We start from the raw sequence: 18,172 nt of genomic DNA, 5'->3' as shown, positions 1-18,172 counted from the left end.
TTTTCTATTCTTTCCTTGAAAAGTGGAGTAGTAAAATAATTTGCATTTATCCTTTTTATTAAGACTCGTGTACAGAGCCTCGATTTGTACTGTGGTTTAATTAATTTTGGTCTAAACTATTTTAAACTTTGGTCTAATTATCTCTACTAATCTTACTTATTTCCTATAATCAATGACAAAATAAGAGTAAATAAAATAACCTAATAGTTCCATAGTTTATATTTAACCAGCTGTTAGTTAAAACAAATTATATTGCTCTAAAACAAATCAAAGATTACAAAGATTGCTTTAAAAAATAATTTGAACATCCTAGTATTTTACTATGTATATTTAATTAATCTGTCGTCCTCTTACAGAAGAATTGAACGTATCAATGATTAGCATTACACATAGTATAAATAAGTCAACCCTAAGTATGTCTCTAAATGTTTATCCAAATGCTGAATTTGTGACACAAAAGCTGAATGTTTACAGCTGTTATGTTAAGCAAATTATTTATGCCAAAATTTAGTTTAAAATCTTAGCGTCGGCTGCTAGACTTTTTAAAAATTAAAACTCAATTTCTAAAAAACTGGGACCCTAAACTAAAATTATGGCTTCGACATTCCCTAGTTCTCAAAATTATCTTTCTTTCAACACAAAAATCATGAAAATCCGTCGAGTGGTTGATTCGGAATCGTGAAATAAAAAACACAGTTTCGTTTTAATATTATAGATACTCTTAAGGTTAACATGGGAAACTATGGAGCCATTGGGGCAGAGCCCGAAATGATTTTTGGGATAAGAATACGTCTAGATATGTTAATCGGGAATGTGAGCTATCTTCATACCAAATTTCAACCCGATCCGACCAGTAGTTAATATGTGATTGGATATCAAACAAACGAACAAACTCACAAAAGTTCACAATATTAGTACTACGATATATTGTACTTTTTAAGGGTGAAAACATGATGTCTCATCATATCTCTATTATTTTCATTGCGTGCGCGATCTCTTCAAGGCAACTTCAGAAAGATTAATAATACTAATGACACATGCTATGAAAACAAAAAATCTAACGTAAACCATTTTCTTCTTTACATTTTATACAAAACTAGCTGTTGTACCCGTGCTTTGCAACGGGAAAAGGACACAAAATAGAAACATTTTAATCTTTACATCTGTTGCATATAATAGTTACACATCCGCAAACGCTTTTAGAAACAAAATTCAACTTTTATGGCCTTCAACTTACTCGCTTCGCTCGTTGCACAACTTTCACCTGCGTGATGTAAAAACGCTCTTACTACACTTGTAATGTAAATAGCTATTACTATTTGAGTTTGTGTAAACATAACCCCCAAGACAGAGCGTTTTAGTATGGTTGTATCTTAAATTTGTGTATTTATCGTTGTTTTGTGTCGCTATGACGGATCGTGTTAGCATGATTGTAACTTAAATTTGTGCATTTATCGTTGTTTTGTGTAGCTATAATTTGTTTATTTGTTGTTTTATTCTTTTAAATGCCTCCGACGCGAATACAACGACACATATAGACAGGAGGCGTAATCGTGATAACGACCGCAGCTACAGAACAGTGGCGCGTAGGCTTAACAGTCAGCACCTGACCCTGGACAATCTCAACTATTAGGTTACAAATGCGCCCTAACACTACCCCAAAACGACTTTTCGTTCTCAATTGGCCCTCTATCAATCCTCTATGGACCTGTGTTGCCTGTACAGCGAGGCATTTTAAGAAGGAGAAAACCGGCCGGAATGCTTTAGGTTTATCAATAACGAAGATAAACATGGTCTGAGTTACACACCGGTAATCTTTGAGTTGACTCTTTTAAAACTCATTGTAAATATGACTGTTACGGTATTCGTTTTGAAATAACTCCTGTAATACTTTGCAATTGCTCGAATTTGAGCAACATGTACACTAGTTCAGGTTATTTCACTTCCAATGGAATATCTTTTTCCTTTTGTTAAAATACTACTCCTATAATGAATATTGCTAGATTGGTTTTGTGAACTTAAAAATGAACATCGTGTGCGAAATACTAAGACAGATATTCAAGGTAATTTTCAAACAATGGGTATACACATAAAAACGTGAATGCTTATGTTTTGAATCTTGAAAGAACACTTCAGGACTTTTAAATGGTAACATTATCCTTATTGCTATAACTAGGTCAAACAAACTAACAATTTCGTAACCAATTCGACCTCCCAAAAAATGTACTTTGTGTACAGTACTTGAAAAGAAATTGATAGTGAGTTAATAAGCAATTAGTTAGATTTTATAGCCTATTATTTGTATTAGAATGCCGCACTGTTTTGTTTAAGCTACAGTTGAATGTAAAAACCTCATTTGTTTACTTAACAGTTTACATAAAACTTAGTGTTTTAAAAAGTAAAATTCGTCTCTTGAGTTTGGCCACCTCTGTGACTGGTAAGATTAGAAAAAGTTAACAAACACTTGACTTGAATAGCCAAGCTCCTCCCCCACGGGACATCGCTGCTGTAAGCTCCGCCCCCATTTTTTGCCCCTGCTCATTAGGACCTTTGGTCAATCTGTATGTTAGAAACGACCCTTAAACCATTGGCCAATCTGTATGTGGCCTATTGAACTAGGTCTCTGCCCCGCGGGCTCTCAAAATTCTGAGGTGAGAGATTTAAAAGTATATATTGATTGGTCTCCATGGTAACAAAGTACAAACCCACAAAGTTTAAATGTAAACAAGCATTTTAAATTTCCACACAGCTGGTTCAAACATATTAAATACTGCACAGATAATAAAACAGAAAGGGCATGGATCATAAACATAAAATAATAATGTCACTAGCCCGAATGTAAACATTATTTAACATTACTTTAATGGAACTGTCAAACCATGTATAGGATTCTTTCATAATTCGCTCATTTTTCTTACATACTGACCCCGTTGCAAGGCACGGGTATAGCTGCTGGTTGTTGAATAATTCAATTAAGCTATTGTGGTGTCCACTAAAGTCAAAATGTTTGTTTAACTGGTAGCGGTTATTCGTAGCTATCTCAAATATACGTTAGTAACTAAATGAAATATTTTGTTTTAATGCGAAAAGATAACAAAAAAAATATTAGTACATTACAAAAATAAAACTAACTACAATAAAACTATTTTTATTGGGGAATTCGTTTTAATGCACTTACTTTTGCTTTCCTTATAACATACGAATTAAGGCTATTCAAAATTATATTACATGTATCTAGTTCAATTATTAAGATAAGCTTGGGTTAAAAACTGTTGGTATTATAACACTAGCAGTTTAGCTTTGTTAAGATAAGTAGTAGGGGTGAGTTGTGTTTAAATATTTAAATCACATCCTGGCCTGTAGGAAGAGCAAGGTTTGACATTGTATTCATTATGACCTGTAAGTCAACACTGAGATTACATTTCAATCAATTAATTAATCTGTGTAAACAAATGTGATTCAACTTATTTTTATAGAGTGGTTCTAAGAAAATAAACCGACTATAGCGACTGTAGAAAATTAAGTTAAATATAAATTTAATATTTATTTCTAGAATTATATAAAAGTAACTTAGAAGCATATTGGTGATGAAATATGCCTGTTGAAGCAACAAATAAATGGACGAAAGTAATTTATAAGCATTTTCATGCCTCATTACTTTTATTTTAAGCAAATTGTTTTCTAAGAAAAGTGTATAATGGAGTATGATGATCTGAGTAGCTTTGATACAGACTGAAATCAGTTGTTCATGATTATGGGTCAAATTTCCATTGATTAAGAACAGCAGTGTTTATTTCGAACAACTAAAAAAAGCTACTGTCATTACTAAGGGTTGAACCGGCGACCTGTACAGGATAGATTTACAGCTAAGAGTGAAGTCAATTAAAGTAAGTGACGAAGTATTAAAAAAAAATCTATAACCATGAAACCATATGTACGTTGTAAAGTGCATTTTAAATGATAAAGTGAGGTCTATAACTATTTGAATAATACTGAGGTATGTTATTCTGTATGTGTGTGTATTTTTCGTCGTGGTGAAAAGTATTGTTCATAACTCGTACCGAATGCTATTTTCCTACTCTTGCTCTATTATTCCCGTCCTCGGCTTCGTCTCGTACGTGAAAATAACTCTTACATGCTCGGCTTCACCTGCACGCGCCGGAAATAGCCACTTTCGGCCCTAGTACAGTAATGAAATACATTTATCGAATATATCCTTACATCGTATGAGATCGTCCAAGATCTGTGTGTAAGACGTTTACAAGTGGTCAGGTATAGGAAGCTGCTTGTTTCTCATGTATTGCTGTTCTCTAGTCTCCTTTGTGAAGTGGATGCCCCCCCCCCCGCCCCCTTCAGACCCCCCTTACATTATTTGTCCTCACGGCAGAGTATCAATATTCCACTGCGAGTCGCCGATACTCGATTCAACCAAATTCGGCCCCTTTGCTTCCAAATGTAATCGAATTTCCCCAAAACCTGAATTTCCGATTTCTTTCGAATTTGTTTCACCGAGTTTTTCTGACAGGAAAGAGAAGATTTTTAATTCTAGTTAGTTGATTTTGAATTTAGCGTGTTGTTTTTCATAAACGAACAAAAATGTATGAATCAATTAAAGTGGTCTGTAAATAGTTTAATCATCCATTGTATGGTTGATTATAAAATATATAATCTTGTTCCTGGTAATATAGAATATGTTTTGCAAGGAATGACTGGTAAAAAATCATAGGCGTAGAAACATTTTCATGGATTACATATGGATGCACCCACTTACCTATTGGGGAATGTGATAACAAGTAAATATTCTTGGGGATAATGCCAACGAGAAATTTAAGAATCTAAGTAATTTTCAGAACAAAAAAATAACTAGTTATGTTGTAGAAATCAAAGGGAAACTAAGCCAATTTGGTACACGTTCCATTTCTACCACAAGACATGAATTCCGGGTCTAAAATATTGCACATGTTCCATTACAATCCATAACCTAATCGATTTTCTCAAAATTTTGACAGCTGTTTATTGAGCCAAATGACACGTGTTGGAGAATGAAGGCAATTTAAAATTTCATACCAAACCATGTTCTTAAGTACCTATACGCACAGTTTACAAGCAAACAACTTAACAAACAAGTATAAATGTTATACAAATTCAATAATTTGAAAAGGCAAAACAATGTTAAGAATTTGTACGCAATATCTTAATTCTTTAAGCAGCATTGATTATGTATTAATTGCACATTCAACCCAAAACCAAAAAGAAAATTAATTAGAAAGTCTTTACCCACTACTCAGAGAGAAAGAACAGTTATTGGGTACTGAAGCGACGGAGACGACAATGCTTGTGATTCGATCTGATATGACTCATGGGCAATATCGCCGGATTAGAGCAGGTGTAAGGCCAATATTGGATGATATTGGCCGTTTTACGCGGGACCCGAAGGTTTTTTACGCGGCGACAAGAATACCAAGCACCGTGCTACGTTTTATTGGCCTATAAGATCTGACATTAGCCGCGCGATTCGAGATATTGCCGGCCTGCGGGTCTGTCCCGGCGGGAACGTATTTTATGATTATGTTTCCAATCTAGACTATTCTCGCGATGGAACTTTGTATGAGCTATGGTGTGGGGATGTTCGATCTTTGTGTAGTTTTTGGATAACATATCTCTGTGAAATGTGGCTAGAGTCATGATATTAGTTGCTGAGCGGCAATATCGTAAGAAATATTTAAGTATTTACCGAGGTGCAACCATCTATCTATCTATATACTATATTATACAATTGAGGTGGTGTTTGTCTGTGCAGCTGCCACGACTAAAATACTTAACCGAAACAGCCCAATTTAAGCACAAAGATTGTCCACATACCTAGGAATGTCATAGGCCAATTCACTTTCCTGAGTTCCTCTCGGGCTACGCCCCTTGGTGAGGCTTTCAAAATATTAATTGGTCTCCATGAGAAAATTAAAACTTTGTTTACCTTTGCGTTGACATTTAAATGTAAACAGTCAGAACTGCTAAATGCTTATTTCACAATTCCAGACAGATGTTCTAGACAAATTAAATTAATAGCTATTACACAACTATGTGTAGGTTTATTCATGTAATTGATTATTGGAACAAAGAATGATTCTAAAACCATAAATTATGAAAATTATGTTATTGATACGGCACAGAAGCTAGTTCCTAATTAAAAGACTTCAAATTTCCAAGTTTTACTAGAACTGCTGTAATTATAATTGACAGTTGATCTTTGAGTTGGCGATGCCAACTTCTTGGTTGGTATCGTACATGGGTTAAGCGTTTATTATGGCATGCGTATTCCATCTCTATTGTTAATATGTTACAATTCTATGAACGTTACCAATAGGTAAATAATTAATTGTAAACTATGTTACAGTTGCGGCAAAGTTCCACTAGTTAAACCGACCATCAGTACCCAATCCTAGGCAGAGAGTATCATCGAATTGTGTTGAAAGATGCACTCTCTTAAAGAAAAAAATATACATTCAAATCAAATCAAACATAATTTATTCCATGAATCAAAATATACAAAACAGTAACTCTAAAAAATAATGGATCCTCTTCACATAGGCGAAGCCTGTGCGTGGGGAACGAGTTATAATCAGTCCATCCATATTCTACAATCTACAATCTAACACAGTTATAATAATTATTACTCTACATACTAATTACACATTTACAAAAGGTAAAACAATTTTACTGGGAAGCCACAGCAGAAAACGTAAGCTTTATGAAATATATAAAAGGTGTAAAGAAAGAGAAAAGTCGAGTCAAAATGGGAAAGTAATTTATAATAATAGGATTTATACTAACATAGGAAATTTATAATAAACATTCATTGATATAGCTACAATTGATACTTGAACCAAAAATTATATTTTACCATTTAGTTGATTGTGACAAAGATAAGCTGATAAGCTACAGAAACAAAACCAGCACAATCTAATTCGTTCGACAGCCAGTCTTAATTCGTCCACGCCTCAACTACTAGGAGTTGAAAATCGAATTCCAACTCCTAGACCAAGATGCAGCTTGGCGTCATAAACATGTTTTCATGGAATATTTGGATGATGTTTAGAAAAACATTTTACTGTTTCACTAGTATTATAAAATGTACGAGATTACCAACACCCAACTGTATACTCTAACAAGTAGCCTATGTGACATTATATTCAGAACAAACAATTCCAAGTGTCAAAGATATTTCACACGATTGTTGGAACCATTCGATTACACAAAGTGGCAAATTGATACGTCTTGTAGAAACATCGGTGTCAAAACGACTGTTTACTTCGTCCAACCTTCAAAATTTCTTTCACGGCATAAATTTTCCACGTCACTGAAGCTTAAGAGGACGTTAATTAAACTGAGCTAAGTAAAAGTTGATCTGATTAAGACTGTTGATCTATAAAAAGAGCGGCGGATTTAATAAATGGGAGCAAGATATCGGAGGGTAAGTAGCCCCACCAGGGGGGAGGGGGTGTAAAAGTGATTTACGGGCAAGATTCGGTTTGATGGTGGCCCCGCACTCTTCCAGAAATGTCAAAACTGTTATTAAAGTCGTCTGCATGGAAGTTGGGGCCTTAACAGTCTTCCCATCTGTTGCCAAAGGGGGGTTCCTTCCCCCCCCCTCGCAACAGTTGCAACGTTTCATATCATATCGTGCGTGAAAAAGTTTTTAACCAGTTTTATTTTTAAATTAAAAATTAAAATAATATTTTTTTTTAATTAGTGCGACCTATTGTGAGTTTGGACCACTGTCAGTATGAACGACTGTTAAATAGTCAGTTTGGGACACTGTCAGTATGGACTAGGACTACTGTTATTGTGAGTTATAGTCAGTTTGGGGCACTGTCAGTATGGACTACTGTTATTGTGAGTTATAGTCAGTTTGGGACACTGTCAGTATGGACTACTGTTATTGTGAGTTATAGTCAGTTTGGGACACTGTCAGTATGGACTACTGTTATTGTGAGTTATAGTCAGTTTGGGTCCCTGTCAGTATGAACTACTGATAGTGTGAGCTATTGTGAGTTATAGTCATAATTTGGCCACTGTCAGTATGAACTTCTGTTAGTGTGAGCTATAAATAGTCATAGTTTGGTCACTGTAAGTATGAACTACTGTCAGTGCGAGCTATTGTGAGTTATAGTCATAATTTGGCCACTGTCAGTATGAACTTCTGTTAGTGTGAGTTATAGTCATAGTTTGGTCACTGTAAGTATGAACTACTGTCAGTGCGAGCTATTGTGAGTTATAGTCAGTTTAAGCCACTGTCAGTTCCAGCTATTTTCATCCACCACTAGACTCAAGCATCCCAACACCTCCGTTATCTACGGTACGAGAGGACATCATTATCCTGGATGAATGTTTGAAGGAGTACTGCATGGTCCCACCTTTTGTCCCAACTCTTCTCTCCGCATACACAAGCATTATCAAACATTCAGAACGGTCAAGGGTCTCTTCACCCCTTCTGCCCCAACTCTCACCGCTCTCTTAAGATTGGCCGGCTACATTATTGACGGTCATTTAATAATCCACCCTCCTCTTATTGTATTCGGTCGGAAAGGCTGAACGAATTAAGGGTTGTTTGGCTTAGTCCTTTGCTTTACATTGATTTCTCGTTTCGCCATTGAGGGTCGAGAATTTTCAATGAATTTTCAGTGTTTTGATTTTGAATTGATTATGCAAATGCAGCTCAATTTTGATCTTCGAGAAGTCAAATTTCATTAACCAGTTACACTTTTCCGTAAGGTGATTAGAAAAGTACTGAGTAAACTACATTTTGTGCCCCAAAACCAAATAAACCAAGGATTTCATATATGGAATGGTTTGAGTAAGTCTCGACTAGTGTCATATTAGTTTGATTTATTTTATGCTCATCAACTATTTTGAATATTTTTCCATCTAAAAAAAAAAGATAAATAGTCAGAAATTATAAGGGTAAAAACGTGGCAGCTTATGGATACAACAGAAACAACTTTTAGGTCAGGTTAAACTATATGGAAGTGAAATTGCAAAGTTCGGTCCTATTCTTAAGAATCTTTTTAAAGTTATACTATTTGAAATTGTGCTACATCACTTTTGGCCCTAGTGATAAAGTATAGTGTACCAGTTATTTTTTTACTGCTGTTTTAATAATATGCAAAAGGCAAACACGAATATTTTTTAAAGTGACCTTTGAGTTGAATTGAACACAAGTTTAGGCAATTTCAGATTTTTTAATAAACGAACACAACGTGAGAAGAGAAATCCATTACAAATATGTTATGTTACATACTTTTGAAATACGATCTCTCAAATTTGGTTCTGCAAATACATTACTTTTCAATACACCCATGCCTAAAATTAATATTTTAATCGAATAGTGACTAGTTTGTGTCTCTATTGCCACCCCTGTGCCAAAAGTCGTGATAGGCTCTTTCACCCCCAAGTACCACTTCCACCAACCAAAGGGTCCATAATGCATACTACAGAAGAAAACTCTGCTACGAAGATCAGAAAAAACAAGAGATGTGCGTTTGGAAAATAATGATAATTATAGGGGGAGACGTCCTCGTTAGCTTTGAAAAAATATTAAATTATCTCGGCAAACAAGTGAGGAGGACGGAGTGGCAAAAGATGTGATTATTAAGAATTAAACATGGAGGGTAAAGGTGGAGACGAGAACGCCGTATAATGAGCTATAAAAAATGCACAACTGGCGTCTTGGGTCGGGCTGTGGGGGTGAAGTGCCGTAGGGGGGTGGGGGGCGATTCCTCATTAGGGATAACGATGCGCGACGCGGCCCGCGCCAACCTGCGTTCCTTATTAGTTTTTCAACCAAGTTTCGTCCCAATCAGTCAAAGAGCAATCGAACAGACGAAGGCGACTTGTCGACTTGCAAATCGTTTAGGGCGTCTTGAGCCAAAATGTTTAAAGGCAAGTTATTCAAATACTACAAAAGGGTAGTGAATATTAAGATAGGTAACACCAAAGCGTTAGAATAGTTCTGTTGACGACCTTCTAACTGTGTTAAGTATGTTTAGATTAGTTCAAGGAGGATTTCAAGGTCAATGAGGTCGAAGGATGGATGTTGAATTGTTGGAATACAGTAATAGCTTTCAGCTTTGTTACTGTCAACTATCAGTGTGTAATGGTTATATATTAAAAGATCATTAATTAAAACCCAACGATCATGGACAACTAGGTTCAGTTTGAACGATGAAATTGCTATTGATGTTCAAGATCGAACGTTTTTTTTAGACATGGAAGGTGTTGCGTTTTACTTGAAGTTCTAAACTATCCATGGGTCCAGGGCCCGTTAATGTGTGCGGAACTTCTAGAGCAAAGCAAGAGGTAACAGGGGCAGCAAATTAGTTAATTTTACTGATCAAGTAATAGGATTGGAGGGTAAACTTCACCCTCTTTTGCTTCTACGGTGTCAATCCTAGCGTAGGCAGCCCTCGGGCTTGGTGCCTGTAATACCAGGACAAAACTGCCCTCGGCAGTGGCGTACTTGAGCCAAAAGAGAAAGAGGTGTTCCTTAGTCGTAAGGTTCCAGTAATTTAAAAACCTTACCTCCGTTAACCTCATTGACTATTAATGCTTTACTCCTAATTTTATGACTGAACAGGCTGAATTCATGAAATACCTTCGGATACTTTAAAAAAAAACTACTGAAAGTAACTTCAGTTGTGTTAATATACATGAAAGTTTGTTCAATGATCAGTAAACAAATGTAAAAAATCACATTAATATCTAAATGTAATTTAAACTCTAAAAATGTTCTAGTACTGTGAATAGAGTGCCTGAACTTGCAATCTAAAGGTAATAAATTCGTCTTTATAAAACTACTCCACTTAATTATGACACAAATAAAACTAAGATACCGATTATGCCTAGTTTAACTTCAACAAAGTATCCCGACTTGGTGGTGATTAGTTAAAATTCAGAGCGTAGTCTTGTACGGTCTTAAGTAGCCGAAGTTAGCGCCTGGGGATAGGAGGGGCTTAGCAACCGACTTAACACCAAGTTTTTAATTATCAGCTCGTACACTCCTTTTAATTTACAGCTTTTCAACAGTAGGGAAATAAACGTTAAAGTGTTGAGAAGGGGAGAAACGTGTTCAAGATTAAAGATCCGGGGGTGGTTAAGATAATAAAGATGTCTCTAGCTGAAGATGCCCCTGGTTCTGAATATTCAGTGAGAGACTTGCAAATCTCTTACCAGAATGGCGACCCCCCCCCGTCCCCTCCTGACTGGATAGTGGGCTAGTAAAGGCGTTTCTCTTGGAAAATTGCTCGTTAAAATGGTATTTTGTCGCAAAACAATTATGTTATTTATCTTGCAAAAGAAAGTATATGAAATCAAATTGAAGTAAATGCTTTAAGCCATTAAATTAATTATATTGACTCTTAGAGTAAGCCCATAGGTACATATTTGCATATATGTTTAAGTTAATATAGCTTGTGACTACATGACTACATGGTATAGGCTTATTTGATTTTTTAATAGTCATAATGCTCATGGGATCAATGAGGCCATTCTGCCTCTGTAAAAAAAGTGTCAACCCTACAAAGAATAACTTCGAATATTAAATGGTGTGGCATCCATAGAACATTTTAAGTTTTTTTAAAGTGTTTAAGATTATTATGGACACCCTTGTACATCAAACTGGCCCAAATATATATGTATATGAGGTATATTTAATAATAATAATCAAAGTGTAAATTCAAGAAATACTTATTTCACTGAACACAATAAAATCTCGACCTACATTATGAAGTATTTGAAAAATTTCCTGACGAGAAGTCTGAATATATTCAAAACGTGTGTGCTCCTTTTGAAAACACCCCTAAAAAAAGAAAAACAATTCTTTCATAAGAAAACCAAGACAGCAATAGTCTAATATTCAAAGACTTGTTGGAGGGTGTCGTGTCGGACAGTGTCGGACTAGTGGGTTTCCTGCTTAAGAAGTTATATCTAATTTAAAAATACCATTATATAAATCAGTATATTAATAAAGTTATTTATCTCCATTTTTGTCTATTTATCTCCATATCTTCTGTTATTTAATTATTTATTTATTTTTTGTATTTGATCAAATAAATAATGCTATGTTTGGACACAACTTCGGTCGACGCACAGGCTCGCTACCCATGTCGGCTTATTCCCTAAAAATATGTACGCTATGTTAAATATAGATGTAATTCAAAATTTAATTTAATTTATTATTTTAAATTTACTAATGTTTCTCCCCTTTAATATTTGTGTACAAATTCTGAACATACTTTGTTGGAATAAATATATAATTCATTCATCCATTCAACGTATTCTTGACCTATTACTTGTGCTTCAAGGCTTCATAATCTATTCAATTTTAGGATTTAAATTAATAACTAAGATTTTAAATTTTGAATTCCAAAATTTAATTTAATTTTACTGTCAAACATTGACATCCCTATCGCGTGACTCTGGAGAGATCTTATCCCATGACAAAGCCCCGGTGTAGGAGAGGGAGTCGGTTTCTCAATACATCGCCATTAGAAGGTTCATTCAGGAAGGCGGAATCAAATTTTCGCCTCAATTTCAGGACAGAAACCCTGAATTGAACGCTGCGTCACAAACACTTGTTAGCCTGACACCCGGAGGAGGTCTACGGAATGAGATTAGAACCGTTCGCGCCGAGACAGTTTAATAAGGTAAAGCTATTCCGATCGTACTACACGATGTTAAAATGTAAGGAAATCCCTCCCCCTCTGCTGATGCTTTTTGACAATAAGAGTAAAGCTTACTTCCAATATTTTCTTAGAAGTTTCTTTAACTAGCGATCTGGTTCTCCTCCAAGCCTTTTAAATTTTCTTTTTATTGTCATTCACAACAGTTTTATTATTAGTTTGAATCCGTTTAGTATTTTATTAAATAGTGACACACGTTGTATGAGTGTTTTTAAGTTGAATATGAATGAAGGGCGAGCAAAATGACCTATTTAGTTTTGTTAGACGCCTAAGATCATCTGAGTCTTTGGCTAGTATAATTTATTAGAGCACTTTATAGCATAACATACTTTATAATTAATTCAATGAAATGGCGACCATACAAAGTAGGTATTTTAAGCCAAGTATGAATGGAGATGAGTGTAGGATGAGTGACGCGATCATGTAGTCTTGTTAGTGACCAAGGCCGACTTATTCCTTAGACAAAGCTGTTAATTGATAGCTCATACAGCTAATGGCTACCAAGGGACCTACAGTTTATAGTGGAATCCGAACCACATTTTTGCCTCGGTATATACGAATTGGTGTAATTTTCAGAATAGTTTCAAATCCTACTGCAGATAGTCGTAATACTCACTCGTGCGGACGTTAATCCACACAAGCAGACACAAGGGAGTATCGCATCCACAGTGCATGCCTATAAATATCCACAATTCGTAACCTCCTAGTAGCTGGATTACAGGACGACGCCATCCGTCCCAGTTTAGCTACCTATATTTTAGCTACCCCGGGTATTAAAAAAGTTGGGGGGTTTTGAAATTTGAAATTATGTTGCCTATTCAGGTCGGCTTGGTTAAGAAGTTTGTGTTTTCAACAGAAATGATTAACCATGAGCGAACTCCCTGACCCTCATTTTAACTACTTAACATAAAAAATGTAATCCACCTTTAACATGAGAATCGGACGTATGCTTTCAAAGCAAATTAAAATTATTTAAAACAATTAAAGTTATAAACTTCAATTCACAAAACTCTAGCGCGTAAACAAAATAGATCCGTCAAGAACGCGGGAAAGTCCACAGCGTCTCCAGATGGTCGGATATTTAAAGTGTAAATCCGCCAGCATTCATTTGGCTTAGCCGTTTGACAACCCTTCTTCGCAAACAAAGCCCGGGATTACGTTAAGGAGGGAAGGGGTGGGTGTTTAGAAAAACGATCATTTTAACGCGCCCCAGATAGAACCAACCCCGTCTTGCTGCTTTTCTCGCTGTAATCATGGATCTTGCTGCTAAATTGTGAGCCTATAAAAAGGGGTTAGCGTTATGTACGATTTATAAGGGTAAGTGTATTGGAGTCCCTTCTCGGGGTAGTAAAACAGTGTTTGGGTAGTCAATAGTTGGCCTATAAGTCGATTTAACTGTCGTGTTGTATTGAGCAAAGTTGAATTAACTTCATTGAAATTTGTAGTTTATTGAACGATCGGATTGAATAGTGGAGTAAACATCTCAGATACGAAAACATAGTTGAAATTCTCATTGAGTATGATAAATTCAGTTATATTTTCCTTTTTAATTTTGGGCATTTGGCTTGCTTAACAGGTTGGTATATAATAAATGTCACTGTATTTTGAAATGGGGATGGAATGTCCTATTTGCAAGGTAAGTGTAGTAAAAGGTTCGAGGAAACGAGGCAATGCAAGTTATTCAAATGCAGCTGAATAAGTATGACAATATTAATTGAGAAAAAAAAAACTTACATTACGTAAGGTTTATGTACTAATCCGTTTTAGATCATAACATCAATTTCTTAGTTCCGTTATTCCATCTAGAACAGTGTAGTGGTGGGACTTCAGTCCATTAGAGGATTTGAATGGGAGATTGGTAAAAATGATGAAGTTAAATAGGTAATACATTGTAAGATGGTGGGTGAATTCACTTTCGACGAATTCCATTAGAGAGGAGAATATTTGTTCTTGTTTTAGGCTTTGGGAGGGATTAGAGTGCAAAATAAAGGAACTAGCATTAAACGTAGACCGAATATTAATCCAACATATGATCGGCACAAAAACATCACCATTCATTATTGTAATTCATTCAACCTCAACGTAAACAAAGTCGACAGCGCGGCGTTGCTCAACTTGTAACTTTCGGATGATATTTCCCTCCCTTCCCAGCTGTTCCTTTTCATAAATTTTAAATGTGTTCATTAGAGCAGCGCATGTGGACATGTTCATTAACATTAACCACGGTGTCGCCATCACGACGGTAAGACACTTTGCAGTTTCAACGTGTTCTAGTATGTCAAATATTTAAAACCCTGAGGTAGTTGAGTCCGATTTTGAAAGGCGTTCGCTTTTGTTTCGTGGTTGAAGGCTAATTCCATCATATCACTTTTGTTCCGAGGGGTAGCAGGTAGATTTCGGGGCCGGCCGAAACATTACTTTTGTTCCGTGGACATCTCTCTTGTTCCGCGAGAGAGGGGGCTGCACTCTCCCTTCCCCAAATCCTCTATTTCGATCTCCACCAAATTCTTTCTTTCATAGGTTAGGTTAGGTTAAATTGTTAAAATTACCGTATTGAAGAAAATGATAATTTGAGATCTATTGATTTGAGAAAATGATAATTTAACGAGTTTTTAAAGTCTGCATGAAAGAAAGGAAAGAATTAGGAGGAGTGCGAAAGAGAGGAATTGGGGGAGGGAGAGAACAGCCCTCTCTCGCGGAACAAGAGAGATGTCCGCGGAACAAAAACTATGTTTCTGTTGGTGAACAGATTTTCAATGGATGCTTCTCCCTAATTTAACCATCACAAACCTCCATAACTTGGTATTTTAATTTCATTTAATAGAGCGTATATTTTAAAATCTTCAACCTTTATCACATTACCTTTTTCAGAGTATATTATTTTGTTCATGGAAGTATAAATTGTTTATTCATTTTTGATATTTTTAAAGTTGTTTGTGTTATGGTACTTTTATACAGAACAACTTGTTCTACATGATAATTGTTAGTAAAATAAACATAGTGACATAATTCTAACAGAATGCCTCTTAAATTGTCATTAAATTCCACATTACAAACTACAAAATATCGCCCAGACTATCCTCCAACATACATAAACGTGAAAGACATTCGAAAGCAGCCATCCGTATGCCGTCAAGATATACATCCGTATTAAAGAGATATAAAGCGCGAAATGTTGGGGAGTATGAATCACAAAACAGGGACTGAGGCTTTCAACTGCCCTTTAAGACAAATATATGAACCTCTCAGACGTTATTCTTTGTATATCCATATTTTGACCATTAGGGCCCTACGCGCCCTTTGAGCCGAGGGCTGGAGCATGAATTATGAATGCGCCGAGCCGACTGTGCCTTACAAATCAGGCCTGGCTCAATAAAATCGGCTCCATAAAAACACGTGTTCTCTCACTTCAAAGCGACTGCAATGAATTGACTCCGAGGATCTTCGCTTGCTTACTTAGCGATAGTCTTGACTTGATCTAATTTTGATGGAAAGATGTTTGGAAATGTGAAGTGGAGAAAATTTTTTTTCGAGATTTGCTTGGCACCTTGACATAGCTTGGCTGTTAAATATTATACAAATTAATGATGAATTTTAAAGTTGATTAGTAAGTTAATATTAGCATTGACTTTAGACAAAATCAAATGCTAAAACCAACCATTTCAAAATTTTTCATAGAATTATGTAGTCATAAAATTTAACTTTTGGCATAAAACTTGAAAGTAGAAATTGTATTTCAACAGAAGAACACTCTGTAAGAGGTTCATGAAACTTGTTTTTTTTTTTTAAATAAAAAATTGCCACAGCTGGTCCATATAGACGAAATGTCCAATCTAGGAGGCCTATCCAATAGAAAATGTCAGAACCCATCCCAGATCCACGTCCAATTTAATTGAGCTTTTGTCTCTAAAAAATCAGGGTGATTGATATCTTACTGAACTGTTGAGTGCTTTACCAACCACACCTTAATTTGGCTTCTACAAGTATTAAGTAGAATGTAAAAAACAATTATGGCGTTAATTCAAAATTAATTTAGAAATAGAAAGCATGCATGAGGTAAATGTAAAAATACCAAATGAATAATCAAATGCGGATCATTATGGCCACTGTATAGAATCCGGGTGCCTGTTGAAAACCAAGTGCCAGGTTTGAAAAGTAATTGTTATTTTAAAGAACAGCTGATGTTACTACCACTATTATTGTAGATCAATATATTAACATAGGTTTGTCGAAATAGAATGTATATTGTTACAAACGGTTACAATATTCTTACAATGGTTTAAGAATGGCTACTTCAATGGTAATAAAATAAGGGTAAACGGCAATTTCAAAGCCAGGTTCTGTTAAAACTTTGTAAAACAATTTCTTAGCATGTATAAGGTTAAAGTAGACCAACGATACGCGACCTCATTGTTGGGGAGATATGGTTATGTCCGGGGTGTGAATTCAACATATCCCTGATGTTTACAATGCGATTGATTATCAGCGATATGAAATAATAGTGTGTGTGTGTGTTAAAACTAAAATCTGTCCGAATTAAAGCAAAAACCACAAGCTATTTTAAATTGTAAAATAATTTGTCTTGAACCCTTTATGCTCAACCATAAATTAAAACAAAATCAAACCATTTGCAATATTAATTATCCTCTCTAAGGGTATCGTGAGAAACAAAATACTCTAGCTTCCAAATAATATGGTAACCAGCAAAGAAAGGCTATGCAATATGATTATTTCAATCCTTTATGGCAAACTAAAGGGTAAATATATAAATATATATTTAAAAATTAAACTTTTGGGATAAAACCCCACTTTCTTTTTTTGCGTTTTGGAACCCTAAAACGAAAATAATTAGTGCTTTTAGATCCAGGCTTACCATGAAATCTACACTAATAGTTTAAACCATTAATCTATTTCAGTCTCCAATAGTCAGCAATAGCTACATCCTCATGGGCAATTCTACCAATCCTAAATATACAAATACGAGTTACGAGTGTGACATCACACACAACCTATTTTACAACAGTTGAGTTGATCTCAAAATTGACATTTCTAATACCCAAAACTCAGGGGAGCGAGCTGGTCCAGTGGTTAGAGCGCGGGACTTTGGTTCAAGAGGTCGCGGGTTCAAATCCCGCCAAATCACCAATGAATTTTATTTATGTGATAATGTCGCAACCCCAAGGTCTTGCCTGAAGTAATGTGAAAAACAATTCCGGGCTCGTGCCTAGCGTCCTAGGAAAAAAAAATAATACCCAAAACTACCTCCTTTCGTCGACTACGACATTTTACGAGAAGTGACATTGATTCTGACAAACGCGAATGTCAAGTGTAAAGAGCTAATGTAATAAAGAGTAAAAGGACAGCGGACGGACAGCTCTGGACGTACAGTATGTGACACCATGTAGTGGACAGCTGGTTCCCCACTCCTCTTTTAC

This window comes from Macrosteles quadrilineatus, unplaced genomic scaffold, assembly GCF_028750875.1.
Source record: "Macrosteles quadrilineatus isolate MER2022 unplaced genomic scaffold, UCM_ALF_1.0 Scaffold_3__2_contigs__length_128488019, whole genome shotgun sequence".
In the NCBI taxonomy this organism is placed as follows: Eukaryota; Metazoa; Arthropoda; class Insecta; order Hemiptera; family Cicadellidae; genus Macrosteles; species Macrosteles quadrilineatus.
Note: the sequence above shows the minus strand (reverse complement) of the source record.